General features: G+C 39.0%; 1 protein-coding gene across 4 annotated transcripts in view; it reads right to left on the reverse strand.

Moving 5' to 3' along the window:
• The window catches only part of PTPRD (protein tyrosine phosphatase receptor type D), a 1,361,199-nt gene that overhangs the window by 478,795 nt on the left and 867,254 nt on the right, over window positions 1-15,150 (reverse strand). For all 4 annotated transcript variants that reach the window (XM_081945773.1, XM_081945775.1, XM_081945774.1 and 1 more), the window contains exon 9: window positions 2,845-2,884. The gene's annotated coding sequence lies outside the window, so the exon portion shown is untranslated. The remainder of the gene's footprint in view (window positions 1-2,844; window positions 2,885-15,150) is intronic.

The following is a 15,150-nucleotide window of genomic DNA, read 5'->3' on the forward strand; positions in this document are numbered from 1 at the left end:
GGAACAAAAAAATGTCCAATTAATTAGGGCATCTTCTGGAAACCTCACATCCAGGACATGAGATGGAAACAGGTTCATGCATTGGGGGGAACGCTGGCAGGATCAGGATGGAGTAGTGCATCCATCATTGCTCTATTTGACCTCTCAGTGGTACCATCAACCAGGCTAGATTCAGGGTAGAGAACCAGCACAATACTACTGTATGTCACCTCTGCCTAACCTTTTACAGTTAATTGTAAGTTGCATAGACTTTTAAATTGATACAGATTTTTGTTATATATACCCAGTCCTAGAAATCTGATTAAAGGCTGAATATAAATGCCCAAAAGGGGGAAAAATTGTCCTAAAATTATGTATTATGGCATAAATGCTGTGGCTATTCAAATGACTGAGATAGATTGTTTGAAAATGAGCACTCGTAAGGTAATAATCACGGTCTGCATTTTCTATATTTCATTTCTAAATGTTTTGTTTACTATTCTTAGGAAAATGCTCTATGCAGCTTATGAAATGGCTGGAGGTTATACAAATGTCATAGCACATTAGCCTTTAATGCCCCAAGTCCAACGTGGCCAGTCAAGGGAATATAATAAATTAGAGTTCATTGTTTGAAATTTTTGTACTCTACCAGGTCTTTGCAAAAGTTATAGATTTGTTTTTTTCACAATTTCCTCAAGTTTGTGGTGCCCAACATTTAACTAATGTTAAGCTATGTGTTTAGCTTACGTTAAAAAAAAATAGTTCATACATTTATCAAAATGAGAACTGGAATTACTTTTTATATGGCAGAGCTGAGCAGTCTTAGATCCCAGTACACTTTATTTATTTTTTAAATAATCATTTTTTAAATAACTGGCTCCCCATATAAGTGCTATGTTTTCCACGAAAAGTGTTCTATAAATTCTAAAGAAGCACAATACAAACCATCATCATTTTTGTCTCTCTTTTTGTGTAAGCTTTCTCTGCACATTTCAATACCTCCCAAAAACAAAACAAACAAAACATAACAAAACAACATGATGCTGCCACCCTCCCAGGTATTAAAAGTTACCCATCCCAGTTAAATAGATAGTGACCAGCTTCCTCCGTCTTGCGGCATTTGTGAACTCACTTCTGTATTTGTAGAGTCCATTATTTACTGCTTCGACACTCATACCGTGTCAGCAGTTAAAGCCTTACAAATGATTCTCCGTTCTGTTCTGACTATAAAAACACCAGTGTTGAACTGCTGAAAACGGCGAATTAATCAGTCAGTATGTTACCACTAGCAGATTATTTTAAATGTGAAGTTCAGCCTGGAATTCGAAATCACAGTAAGTTTGCAAACATCTTTAAAATGTTGAAACCAATTTAATAGCCTCATTAAGCATGTTAATAGCAAGGTTATTTCAAAGCATTGTAAAGTAAAACAATTGATACTGTTTGCATTTTATATTTTATCTCAGCATTCACCACCAATGACTCAATGCACGTTAACCTCTCTTTTAATTATACATAGAGAAACTTTTGACAAGTATCTTCCTATCATAAAGAAGCTTCCGGTTTCCACAACTCATTTATCTTATTTCATCTTGTTTCAAAATCTTTCCAATCACTGCCTGATCAGTAATTTCTACACATTGCCTCTCTAATTCCTTCAGGGAATAGCCAACCAGGACAACCAAATAAATATTTCCGGTCCACGCAGGTTTCTAATACCAGAATTAAAGCTATAATGTTCAGTATCTCGTCTCAAAGGAAAACAAATGAATGACAGTTGTAAGAGTGCAGACTGTCCTTTCCTACACAGATCATACAGAATCCAACTACACATTTTGTAGGTGATCAATTAGTAGTGAATGAGTATCAATTGGAAGTGGCCCACTTACAACCGATTTTGTTATACCCAAAACTGTTCGTTCTATGCAAACTACCCCATTTGAATAATGGGGTAGTTTGCAACTACGTAGTTGCTCCCCCTTTAATCTACACATAATATTGACTTACACTGAACTTTTGGGAAAGAGAAATCCAGATGAAAACTATTACAACTTTCCATGTAATCAAGTACTATTAGTATGTAAGCAAGTATTGTTCCCTTACAATTAACCTCATTAAAACTCTTTTTCTGGGTTAACAAAAGTGGCCTCCATCACGTAAACACAAGATCAAGTTTGCTTCTCCTTGACACAAGTACTTACTTTCCAAATACACTGCAATAATACAAACCTAAATTCTAAATGTAAACATGTGCAGTAATAAAGTAAGGCATGCACATGCCTCATCAAATCATAGTATGTGTGCAGTGGTTTCATTCCCCCTAGATATAATATTACAGGTAGTCCTCAACTTACAACAGTTCCTTTCGTCATCATTAAAAGTGACAACGGCACTGAAAAAAGTGACTTATGGCCGTTTTTCACACTTACAAGCATCCCATGGTCATGTGATCCAAATTCAGATGCTTGGTAAGTGGTTAATATTTATGACGGTCGGAATGCCCTGGGATCATGTGATCAGCTTTCGGGACTTTCTGACAGGCAAAGTCAATGGGAAATCCAGATTCACTTAACAACCATGTTACTAACTTAACAAATGCAGTGATTCACTTAACTGTGGCAAGAAAAGTTGTACAATGGGGCAAACCCACTTAACAAATGTTTCACTTAGCAACGTAAGTTTTGGGTTCAGTTGGGGCTGTAAGTCGAGGACTACCTGTATAAGCCCAAGTTAAATGTTGAAATGTGATATGCAACACATTGTTTCCCTGCATCAGCTCAAAAACTAAGTAGAACTTACACTCACACTCCCTCTCTGTCTCTCCCCCCCTCCCTCCCCCCCTCTCTCTGTATTTTAAAAACTTACTTTGGTGTTTTTGGATTCTGCTGTTGTACAAGCCTCTCACCTAGAAAAATCAAAGAAAATAGAAAATATTTTAAAGAAAAGTTCTTCAACATGTAACATTTTAATAATTTTAGAACAAAAGCAAACTTTTAAAAAAATCCTAATGAAATTCTAAATATTTAAACAAGTACATGACAGTTAATCCACACATGGAATAATAGATATAAACATATCCAATATATTACCAAAGGATCTGCCTCCCCTCCCTCCCCAATTCTTACTCTTCATTTCTGAATTATATAAAGCTGTACATGAGGGACTTTTGGGAGGGCTCTGGTTTGCTTTTGTAATTCTGATTGATTAAAGAAAGCATCCAAAAAGCTGTTTAGATGAGGGAGATGTCATACTATTTACCTTAATGGAAATATTTTGCATGCTAAAATTAAGAAATCATTTTCTGGCCTCTGGAAAGAAACAACAGTAGAAGTGCCAAAAAGCTACACAGAAGGCTAGAACCATTTTGGTATAGTGCCATGATGGCGAACCTATGGCATGCGTGCCCAAAGTGGCATGCGAAATCATGTCCCCACCACGTTGAGTTTTGCCTGTCTGTCTTCTGGGTTTCTGCCATGCATGCACATGCAACCATCAGCTGTCCTTCGCGTGTGCAACAGTGCCAAAAACTGGCCTGCACATGCACGCGGGCCAGCTGATCGTCGGGCACGCATTCACACTAAAACCCTGAAGTCTGGCTTTTCCGGAGTGCAATCACTTCGCGCACACGGCCGTGCCAAAACCTGACCTGTGAATGCGTGCTGGCCAGCTGATCGTCAGGCACACATACACGCTAGAATGTGGAAGTTTGGATTTTCCGGAGTGCGTCCTGACGAGCATGCATGTGTGTGTGCAATATTTCCACACAACGTTTTTAGCACTTGGTGCCAAAAAGGTTTGCCATCACTGGTCTTGTGGTTATAACGCAACAGGCTAGAAATAGGGAGACATGAGTTCAAATCCCACTGAAAGCCAGCTGGCTGACTTTGGGTTAGTCGATTTATCTAAGGTCAACACACTCTCGCAGGGTTGCTGCTGTGGGAAAAATAGCACAAGGAAAAATTGTCCTATTGTCCTGAAGAAATGCTGAAATATGATAGTGAGCCTTTATCCTACATTTTTGAGAAATCTTGGAAAACATCTGAAATGCCAGACAAGTAGGGGTCCGGGAGGAAGATACTATCCTTAACATTCAAATAAGGAGAATAGAAGATTAGAGGCCAATAAGTCTCACATTCCTAGGAAAGTTTCTGAAACCGGTTGAAAATAATGCAGTAATTCACTGAATGGATTTGTCATAAGTAAGTCTTGCCAGGTGAGGTTACTCTCCCTTTGTTGATCTGGTAACTTCAAAAAAGTCTACAGAAGACTGTCAGGGTATATATAAGGCAGTCCTTGAATTGCCGGAATACGTGCCTCCCAGAAGGAAGAAGATGACCATGTTTTCTTCTCTATCATTCAAAGTAAAAGACGATGAATAAGAACTTGAGGAAATCAGAGTCCAGTGAAAACTTCAAAAAATGAAACAGTGGAACCAATTATCCAGAGACCTGAGAGTTCCGCCCACTCGATGATTGAAGCGAAAATAGATGGCTGTCTGTCAAGGATTCCTTAATTTGGATTTCTGCACTGAGCAGGCATTTAGACCCAATGACTGAAATCCAGCTCTCTCAATCCAATCTCATATGTTTCAGCCAGTTTCCAATTTGGCACAGGAAAATAATTGCCTAGCAGCACAATCCTGATAGCTACTTATTCAGAAAACACAAGTTCTATTGAATTCAATGAGCTTATTGTAAATAAGCCAATGCAGGACTACAGAGCATGCTCAATATTTGGAAAGTCAATGCTTGCAAAACTCCCTGATATCCTTTTGCTGAGGGTTTCGATCTCATTCTTTTCTTTATTTATGATTTGATATTACAGAAAAAAAACAAGTAATACTTGATGACTGACTTCTATCAAACCGTCAAAAATATAAATACGGTAATCATTATCCTCCCTTCCTAGCTATATAAGTCCTATGTATTTTTTTAAAAAAATGTAAACTATTTCTTAGCTCTTACTTTTTAAATCTTCCACCTTTTCCCAGTTCTTACAGTCAATCTCAATCTATTTGTATGCGAAAACCCTTTTCACCACTTTATGGATTTGTGAAGGGAGTTTAAAAAAGGCCTGCTTTAGTTTACAAGCCTGCTTGTGTTTGCTGATACTATTTATTTATTTTATTTTATTTACTAAGCGCTTATAGACCGCCCCTTCTCCCGAAAGGGACTCGGGGCGGTGTACAGTCCATATCAGAAATACATCATTTAAATAGCTATAAAATTAGACAATTAAAAGTCGGGCTCTTTCCCTCTCTTGTCTCTCAGCTCTGTGGTAGAAAGTAATCTGGATTCCCAGAGGGATGGGCTGCATTCCAGATGAGTAAAAGACAGCAAAGTTGAGATCATTTGCGTAGGAGCAAGAGTGTCAGAACAGCTCCTCTCCAGGAGTCCTCAGACTATATGCTTAATGGTGTAAGTAGTTTGCTTTAGTTGGGGAAGATTTCTGTCTGTGGGTAAGAAACAATAAGGAAACTGCTTAAAAGAACTTCTTGGTTTTTGGACCATGATATCTCTGCCTCTCAGCAGTCTTACAGCTCTGATAATTGAACTTCTCTCTTGCTGTCTGAATGCTATTGCGGAGGACATTGCCTTTGGGCTAAAGTCTTATTTTAACCAAGTTTCTGCTCCCCTCATGGCCTTGCTCTTTCCTTGGCACACCCAGACCCATGCTTGCTTTCGCTTCCCTTTTTATAAAACAAATTCTTTAATTAAGGAGTGATGAGACTGTTGTAATTGTCCCTCCTAAGTAAATGCCACAACTCTGGATTTCAGAAGGGAAACAATACTTTCTCCTTCTGTCTCCCACACTGTTACAATGGGAAAGTAGCTAGCTGGAGTTTGTCCAGTCCCTCATTTTCAATTCCATTTAGCAATAGCATGTTGTTTACTACTATTGTATATCCTTTTCCACAAACATCTTATGATTTCATTTATTTCTTTTTCTCTTGCACAAAACTGCTCATACACATGGTTTCCAAATTCCAAAGTAAATGAGAAGGAGAAATTGTTAAGGAGAAATCACACAATTTGTCCTGGAAAATCAAAGAATTAACAGCAGCAAGGGCTGATGTCCTGATGACCTCTTATGGGAGAAGAAGAAATGTGTATACAGCCTGAGTGTCCTAGGTTGAACTACATCTGTGCCTTCATGGACATGACTTGATAATTTTGCTTTATTAGTAGCAATGCCTAAGCACCTTGACATTCTTCACAAGTCTAGTTTATAGCTCTGGGATTTTCTGGTTGACCCCCATCCAAGTACTAATCAGATCTGATTAGCTACCTAATTTAAGATTAGCCAAAACCAGCTATGAAGCTAATGTATGTTTGGCTTTTCTGAGATGTCCTGTTTCTGGGGACAACAGACATTAAGAGGCTGAGTCCATGTCTAATATCTCCACATTCTACTGGTGTTACTTATAGGGTGCAATGGTGCTGAACTTTCTTGAATCTCCTCTTATCAAGTAATACATTGACCCAATATCATCCTAAGTGACATCTCAAAGGCAAAGAATTTTCTTTCAAAGTATATCTCTGGAAATGTATAGTTTTAGCATGGAAAATTCTTCCCCAAAGACTTTGATCATTCATGAAACACTGATGTTTAGATGGCTCTGTGTTAATTATTTAAGGGATAGATTGAATGCAGGATGCTGATTTTCTTTACAGAAGCTGAATAAGGCTACCCTATCCAGCTCAATGATCATCACTAACTCCGTTAACCCTGTTATGTAATAAAGATGAGACTTGTTGTATTTCATCTTGGGTTCCTTTAATCTCCTTTCCATTTTCTTTTACTCTCTGAGGTCTATTTCTTTTGTCAGAGCTAAAATACACTTCAAGTGATATAGTGAAAGAAATACTTTGAACACAACGGAGAGTCTTTTAATTACTGCATGTCACAGTCAAAGCAGGCATTCTTCCAAAGACAGTGGGAAAGATACCTTGGCTGCCTTTGGGACTATTTGCAAACTATTACCAGAGAAATTTTTGCTTGTTAAAAAAAATACATATATCTTCATCAGTATAGAAAATAAACAAAACCATTAATTACATATCAAATTACAAAAGGGGGAAGACTCAGCATATCATTCTTTTTTTTTAAAAAAAATCAAAAACGAATGAAACATGACTGCACTCTTATTTGTAAATTACCATACCTATGTTCTCACCATAGAATAAATGTTTGTAGTACTTCAGTGGTCCACAAATCTTACAAGAGATAGATTTATTGATTCAGTAGTACTAGGCTGCCAACTTCTATAATAAAGATATAGAATTGCAGCCAGCCTAAATTTAGGTATTTGATGAAATACGTGTAATAAGGCTTTTCAAAGCAAGAACAGATGGATTAGCTATGAGAGGAGACAATTCCAAAATCCATTTTACAGCCGTAGTTCTATCGGGCTCATGGGAAATTTATAAAACAGCTTTCTCCTTTGCATCCCTCCTTCCTTGCACTTCATGCTACATGTATTATCACAGCATCCCTTGGACGCTCTTGTTGGGAACATGGCAAAAACATGGAGGATCATGTCTTTTTGGAATATCTGTCCCAGGTTCCACACCTTGCTCAGATGTAAGAGCTGGAAGTACACGGGAGATGAAGGCAGCAACTCTAATCAGTCATGAAAGCTTGTGCCTTGCAAACCTAGTGTTGACTGACACATTATTTCCTCTGTGCATGCCCCCCCCCCTCCAATCTATTTTCTGGCTTGATAAATTTATGCAACTGCATAAATTCTCCCTCTCAGTTTATTCTGTAATCTCTGAACACATTGTCTTCCTGTTCTTTCCTTCAACCAGCAAGTTCCAGCTGTGGATTTTGGAAACAATTTTATTTCTATTGGTGGGGGGAGGGTGGAAAAAGATTGATGCTCAGGAAGCTGTGAAAACTGCAAGATGTTGTGGCTGCACAGGATTATTTTGAGTGAGGCAGTTGGACTAAGGTAAGAGGAAGGACAGGCCTTCCATCAATATGCATGCAGACCAGGTCCCTGTTCATCGAGAAGAGATTAAATTGGTTATGTACACAGTCTGTAAAGCTAATACAGTTTTGAATGTTACGCTTATGTCAAACAGGAGTCCCGCTGAGAGCCTAAAATAACCAGAATGAAAATAAAAATATATATTTTATTCTAAATGTATTTGGCCATATTAATGCCATCACATCATATTAAGGTGATTATTTCCTTCAAAATAAAAGAAGCAAATCCAGTTGCAGGCAGGTTTTCAAGCTTTCTGCCCACCATTATTTTAATCACTTTCTTCTTTTTTGTAAAATGAAAAAGTACCTATTGTTTTTAACCATTTTGGCCAGTTGCTTTAAATGTATGAATATAAATTCACATTAAAGAGATAAGTTAGCTGCTAATAGTAATTTTCACATATGTTCTTTATTTGACAAAGGTGAATATAAGTTTGGTATGAAAGTTAGATCTGTACCGTACGCTATTGTGATTCCTGAGTTGGGAACTTTGCACAACACTCTGAGGAAAGTGTGGATAAATTACCATTGCAATCTAGATTCAGAAATATAGGCACCAGTGGATTTCCCATGACAGATAGCACAGGCTACATGGAAACGTAACTCTTTGTTGTAATGCTGGTCCCAGTTTTCCAGCTAAATGTAGACTTTCTTTCTCTCATTCTCTCTCCAAGGATACAGAATGCATTCGTGTTTGGACCCTTAACCAAAAAGCCATTCTTTAAAGATTAGGAAAAAAATATCCCAAGCAGCTTCAGACAGCCAAGGAATACAATGTTCTGGGAGAGCAGGCTTCCCAAATCATGCAACAGTGAATTAACCAATGCTCATAGAAACAGCTTGCCACATTTAAAAAAAAAAATTAGAGGCAGAAGTAATGGCATATGAATACCAAGGCTCAGGTCATGCCATCAGTGGTGAGATTCAATTTTTTTTTACTGCCAGTTCTGTGGGCGTGGCTTGGTGGGCGTGGCAGGAGAAGGATACTGCAAAATCCCCATTCCTTCCCGATCAGCTGGGACTCAGGAGGCAGAGAATAGATGAGGCGGGGCCAGTCAGAGATAGTAATCTGCTGAATACCATCACTGCATGCCATGTTGAACCAGTTTGGTTCTCCAAGGTCCCTGTTGCTCCTACTTTATTTGCACAAGAGGGCAAATACCAGCTCTCCACAGCAGAGGTGGTATTCAGCAGGTTCTGACCAGTTCTGGAGAACTGGTAGTGGAAATTTTGAGTAGTTCAGAGAACCAGTAAATACCACCTCTGACTGGCACTGCTCCTATCTTTCTCTGACTGCCAACTCCCAGCTGATCAGGAGGAAATGGGGATTTTGCAGTATCCTTCCCCTGGAGTGGGGAGGAAATGGGGATTTTGCAGTAACCTTCCCTGGAGTGAGGAAGGAATGGAGATTTTATAGTATCCTTCCCTTGCCATGCCCAAGGCACCAAGCCACACCAACCAAGCCATGCCATAGCCACAATACCTATTAGTAAAAAATTTTGAATCCCACCACTGCCCCATAGGTAATCCAACTCATGGTCCTGAGATAACATAGGCTGCTTACATTGTACAGCTGAATGTGTTATTGAAACTGAGGGTCCTAGACTCAGCATTCTGCACCTCTTAAATTTTGAATTTCCATATAGTCTGCAGTCCCCACCCTGAGCAACTGCGATGTAAATTACTTCTCTGGAATGACAAATCTTTTTTTTTTTTTGTTTACTTACACATGCAAACCCTCTAACTCCCAATTCTCAGTAGATGTTCGATCTCACATAATACACTCCCGTTCTGTGGGATTACTTGAGAAGAGTCTATTTTAAGAAGGCATCCCAGGATATTTATTTTCAGAGATGTAATTAAAAGATGTGCCCGCATAGGACATTTCTTTATCAAGCGCCATGCATGAATAGTTTAGATAGGAAATGTAAATGAGAACTGTACCAGAATCCCCTTGTGAATGGAGCTCTGGAATATGTATAGTATTTTACTTCTGAGGTCACCGCATACCAGAAGTAAGTGCTGACCCAATTTTTGTTATTCCCAGAGATAATGTTTCCTCAGAGAGCAGCAAAAAAATAGGGCAATCCTTTTGACATGTATTATAGGCCTACAAGGGCAAAAGTAAAAAAAAAAAAAAGAGATTAATAGCTATTTAGTTCTTTCTTTCTTCCTCGCATAATTTGAAAATAAAGCATTTAAATACAGTACTACCACTTGCAGTATGCAATATGATGTGATGCTTACACGACTACGTTGAATTTCTAGCTGATGGCAAATTGAGGGGTACGATTAAGGACATTTGTGGAAATATGAGCTCACTATAATTCACTTCGTGATCTCCTTCCATCTATCACAGGTCTGCTCTTCCCTTCCAGAGCTTCTCCCAGAATTCAATAGTGTTATCAGTATGTCTGTTTTCCCATTTAGACTTTTTAAAATTCCTATTATTTCTCTTTCTTATTTTCAAATACAGAAACATCGCAACCATAACTGATAACTACTTCTTTCAAGATGTATTTCTCATTTTGGTTTTATGAAGTGTGAGGCATGAAAATGATGATTTAATTCTCAGCTCATTTAGTCAATAACTGCCTAATGCTTTCCACCTTGAACATGGCAGATAATAGTAATACTAGCTCATTTTACTATTAGTGGAACTGGTTCATACGTTACTCTTATTTGTACAGCATGCAAGTAAATAAATAGTTTATTGAATAAATTTCCGGGCTGTTTCAATTGTTTGGGTATATTCATTAAAATTTTGATTGCTTGGATTACAATCTCCACACTTACAAAAAATATCTTTTGAGAAATATAAACATACGTGGACACACAGGTTCATACTGCATTAATAAAAGATATAAATCAACTTCCACAGGGTTTCTTACAGAACAAGAGCTATCTACAATGGTCTGAAATTTGGACTGGATGATTTTTTAAGATCCTTTGCAATCAAGACATTTTATGATTCTATGATATTACGGGAAGTTGGGTGCTAATCTGATCTGCTTTACTTTATGCTTTGAGAATATATTTCTACTCCCGAAGATCTGAAATGTACATAAATTTGTTGGTCCACTTAGCAGCCGAGTTTGAAGTAGTTTAGTTATCGTGCACTGTTCCATCCTGTCAACAGTTGTTGCCATTTGCTCCTCTTAAAAATGAGGTGGGTGGGACTGTCTTGTTTCCTTGTGGATTTTTTTTAACAATATTAAAATAATTTACCCCCTTTGTGGTTGTTGTGGTTATGAAGCTGGTGAAATTTGACAAGAGTTCTGTCACTTTCCTGGACTAGCCCAAGTATTTCCAAGTATTTCCTTCCTTCCTCCCTTCCTCCTTCCTGCCTCCCTTCTTCTTTCCAGGAAAGTTAAAGAAACAGAGGAATCCAAAAATCCCTTACTAAAGTAAGCCTGATCCAGTGAGAAAATCAGACAGAACATGAGCCAAAGGAAGCAAAGTGATTTCATTTCTAGATGGTGCACACACAGGTAACAATCAGCTTAAAACTGTAGTATGAAGGCCTCCTATTTTATGTATGTTCAAATGCAAGCCATAGATTTATTGGGGAACATTAATATAAATCTGACTTCTAAAATTTAACCTGACATGGATCCACTGGGGGAAGGAAAAAAGTAAGAAAGCTCAAACCCAACTCCCCAAATGCCACTTGTAATTTTCCCCCCAAACTAAAATATCAGTTATATATTGTTAGCTAAAATAAATGTAATAGTTCAGATTCTCAGCAACTGCAGTCTTGCGGATGTAATTCCACAAAGGAAGCAAATTTAGGTATTTTACAGAAATGTATTAAGAATGCAGTAATATAATTTTCAGTTGCCATGTTTACATATGCCATACTGAAGAATGTTGCATCAATGAACTGAATCAGATGTGGCTTGATCTATTCTGTCCTAATCACATTGTTCTCTCTGGAAGAATTCTAGAAAATTAAACTGACTCTTAGGTTTTAATGATTACAACTCTCTAGTAATTGGCCAAAAAATATATCCAATGCATCGATTTTCATTGATTAAAAACGGGACCAGAATTTTCATGACAATGAAGGGGATGTTGCTTTAAACCAATGGTTCCCAAACTTTTTCAGTCCACCGCCCCCTTGGTGCTACAAACTGATCCTCAGTGCCCCCCACCCAGTGGTGGAATTCAATTTTTTTTGCGACCAGTTCTGTGGGCATGGCTTGGTGGGCGTGGCTGGGGGAGTCATGTGACTGGGCGGTTTGCATGACGGAAGGAAGATAGTAACAGTAAAATTCAAAACTGTAACAATTAATTGCACATTTATTCAAAATCCAATTTAAAAACCTTTGTAGTTAATGTTAATTCAACAAAATTGTTGAACATGATCCAGTGATACCAGGTTATCAAAGTCTGATAGTCATTTATCAAGAACCTTAGTAACTAGTTACATAGTAAACTTAGTAAAATTTAGTAACCACTTCACTGTTCAGTAAATTCTTAATGTGATGGATAAGCTTGATAAAGTGATACCAGTTTCCCAATATCTGGTTTTAAGTCACTTAGCAGGAGTCTTAAATCACCATGTTCAGTAATCTGGAGTCAATTTCTTTGCTTGGAGACAAGTTGAATGACCACACTGAAGCCACGTTCCACCAAATACGATGTTGGAAATGCAACAAGGAGCTTCTTAACCACTGTCCATAGTACAGGATAGCGATCAGAAATTTCTTTCTGTAACCAAAACTCTTGGTACGATTTCTTGAACTTTGGCTTCAGCTCAATGTCACCAACATTTGCTTGAATTATTTGATGAGATTATTGCATGGTACCTAAGGATTCCCGATATGGAAAGTGAGAATGGGAACATTTTAACAGATCTATATGTTCTTGGGTTATAATTTTCACTAAAGAACCATGGGGATGGAAAGGGAAATATAGACAATGGAGTCCCATCCCCTTCCTCAACAGTTTGGCAGCAAAGAATAACTCTAGCAAAATGTAGCCTTTTACCTCTTTGGGGAATCATTTTATTTTTTTAATTATGATGATGATTTTTTTTCTCAATACAACTCATGCAAAGGGTCATCCACAACTACATTATATTTTCCACACTCATATTTGTGATTCCTTATAACTTCTTTAAGCTAAACATTTTTAGTACAAATCAACGCATTGACATATATGTCACTAATGCAGTTTCCTATCTCTTCCTATCTCTTCCATTGACGTAATTAACACCTTATGTATTGAATACAAGTAGATCAAGTATAGGTTAAACATGAATTGAAAAACATCTAATTCAAATGTATAAGCTGTGAATTTATTATATAATCACAGGCAAACATTGCACTTATGCCTAAGTCCTCTACCCACGCACATTATAAGACAGATAAAACTATCTTAGCTGGCTGTCGTAAATATTGCTCTGCTAATTCAACAAGAAATGCTACTGCATGAATCCTTAATGCAGAACACAACTAAAAGTGATTTTAGCAATTTTCTTCCCAAGTTAATTCAAAATGTATATCCAAATGTTCCTCTATTTTTTCCCCAAGCACTAGGGAGGATTATATTCAAAACCATACACTTTTGCTCTGTGTGTGTGTGTGTGTGTGTGTGTGTGTGTGTTTTCTTCTGGTCTCCAGAAATAATTTCACCTGGTTTTCAAATTTTGGTCCCATTCGCATCTCCTTTAGGATTCAGCAGCCTTGCAAGGATCCCTGGCTTGCTTATAGCGCAGGGCTGCATGGCCACCTGCAAGCATGGGCGCGGGGGTGGGGACAGCAGCAGGAGCTTACCTCCTAGGTGCTGGCCGCACCGCGCAAACTACTGCCCGTCGCCCTGGGAAGGGAGGTCTGGCCACCAGCAAAAGGCTTCTGCCGAGGCGCTCCATGAAGGCAAAATAGCGAGCAAGCGAAGGAGGATCAGGCAGGGCACTGAGGCCCCTTTGCCTCCCTTTGCTCCCACTTTGTCTTGATGGGGTCGCCACAGCTGTTGGGCATGGACGGACAGAGGAAGCTAGAGCAGCCCGGGCGGCCGAGCTATAGAGGATCAGGCAGCCTGCCCGCCCGACCGGGCTGCCCCACCACTCTGGCTATATCCGTCTGTCCGCACCCCACAGCTGCGGCGACCTCATCAAGACAAAGTGGGAGTGAAGGGAGGCGAAGGGGCCTCCCTTTGATTGATTGCTCCCCCCGCTTGTCCGCACTATGCTAGCCTGCCCACCGCTCACTGATTGGCTGGCTCACCAATCACCCCGCCCGCCTTTAAGAGCCCTATCTATAGAAAGCCAAGCAGAAAAAAAGGTAACTGGGTTTATATAGGGCTCTTAGAGGCGGGCAGGGTGATTGGTGAGCCAGCCAATCAGTGAGTGGTGGGCAGGGCTAGCATAGTGCGGATGGCGGGGGGAGCGAGCGATTGAGCAGCTTCCGGATGGGCGGAGGTGAGTGAGCAAACTGGTTCTAAATGGCTTGCTAGAGGGGGCCACCTCCAGCACTCCACTGCTGCCCCCCATGCCTCTTAGCGCCCCTCTGCCACCCCCCCTTGCCTCTTAGCACCCCCCTAAGCCATCCCACTGCCCCCCAGACTGCGGTACCGCCCTCTTTGGGAACCACTGCTCTAAACAAAGAAACAGAGACAAGGCAAAAGCATGATAATGTTACTTAACAATTCTTTCTTTTTTTTAGTGATGTGCAGAGGGAATAAAAATATCAGCGTATCTACTGCATAATAGCACTGCAATAAAGAAAGCACAGAAAAACTATTATAACCAAATCAATGGCAAAAATCTATGATACTGAGGTTTTAAAATCATTAGCATCTTGAAGATAGTATTTTCACATATGAATATAGATACACCTGAACAGATTTTCCAGAATATCAAGACTCCCCAAGACTCAAACCTGCCTTGGGGCTATATAGGTAGTCTTCCACTTATGACCACAATTAAGTCCCAAATTTCTGATACTAAGTGAGAAATTTGTTAAGTGAGTTTTACCCCATTTTACAACTTTTCTTGCCATAATTGTTAACTGAATCACTGCAGTTGTTAAATGAGTAACACAGTTGTTAAGTGAATCAGATTTCCCCATTCACTTTGCCGGTCAAAAGATTCTAAAAGGTGATCATAACTGCAATAAATGCTGCAACTGTAATAAATGTGAGTTGGCTGTCAAGCATCTGAATTTTAATCACGTG

Source organism: Natrix helvetica, assembly GCF_964273705.1.
Source record: "Natrix helvetica genome assembly, chromosome: 2".
NCBI classification, from domain to species: Eukaryota; Metazoa; Chordata; class Lepidosauria; order Squamata; family Natricidae; genus Natrix; species Natrix helvetica.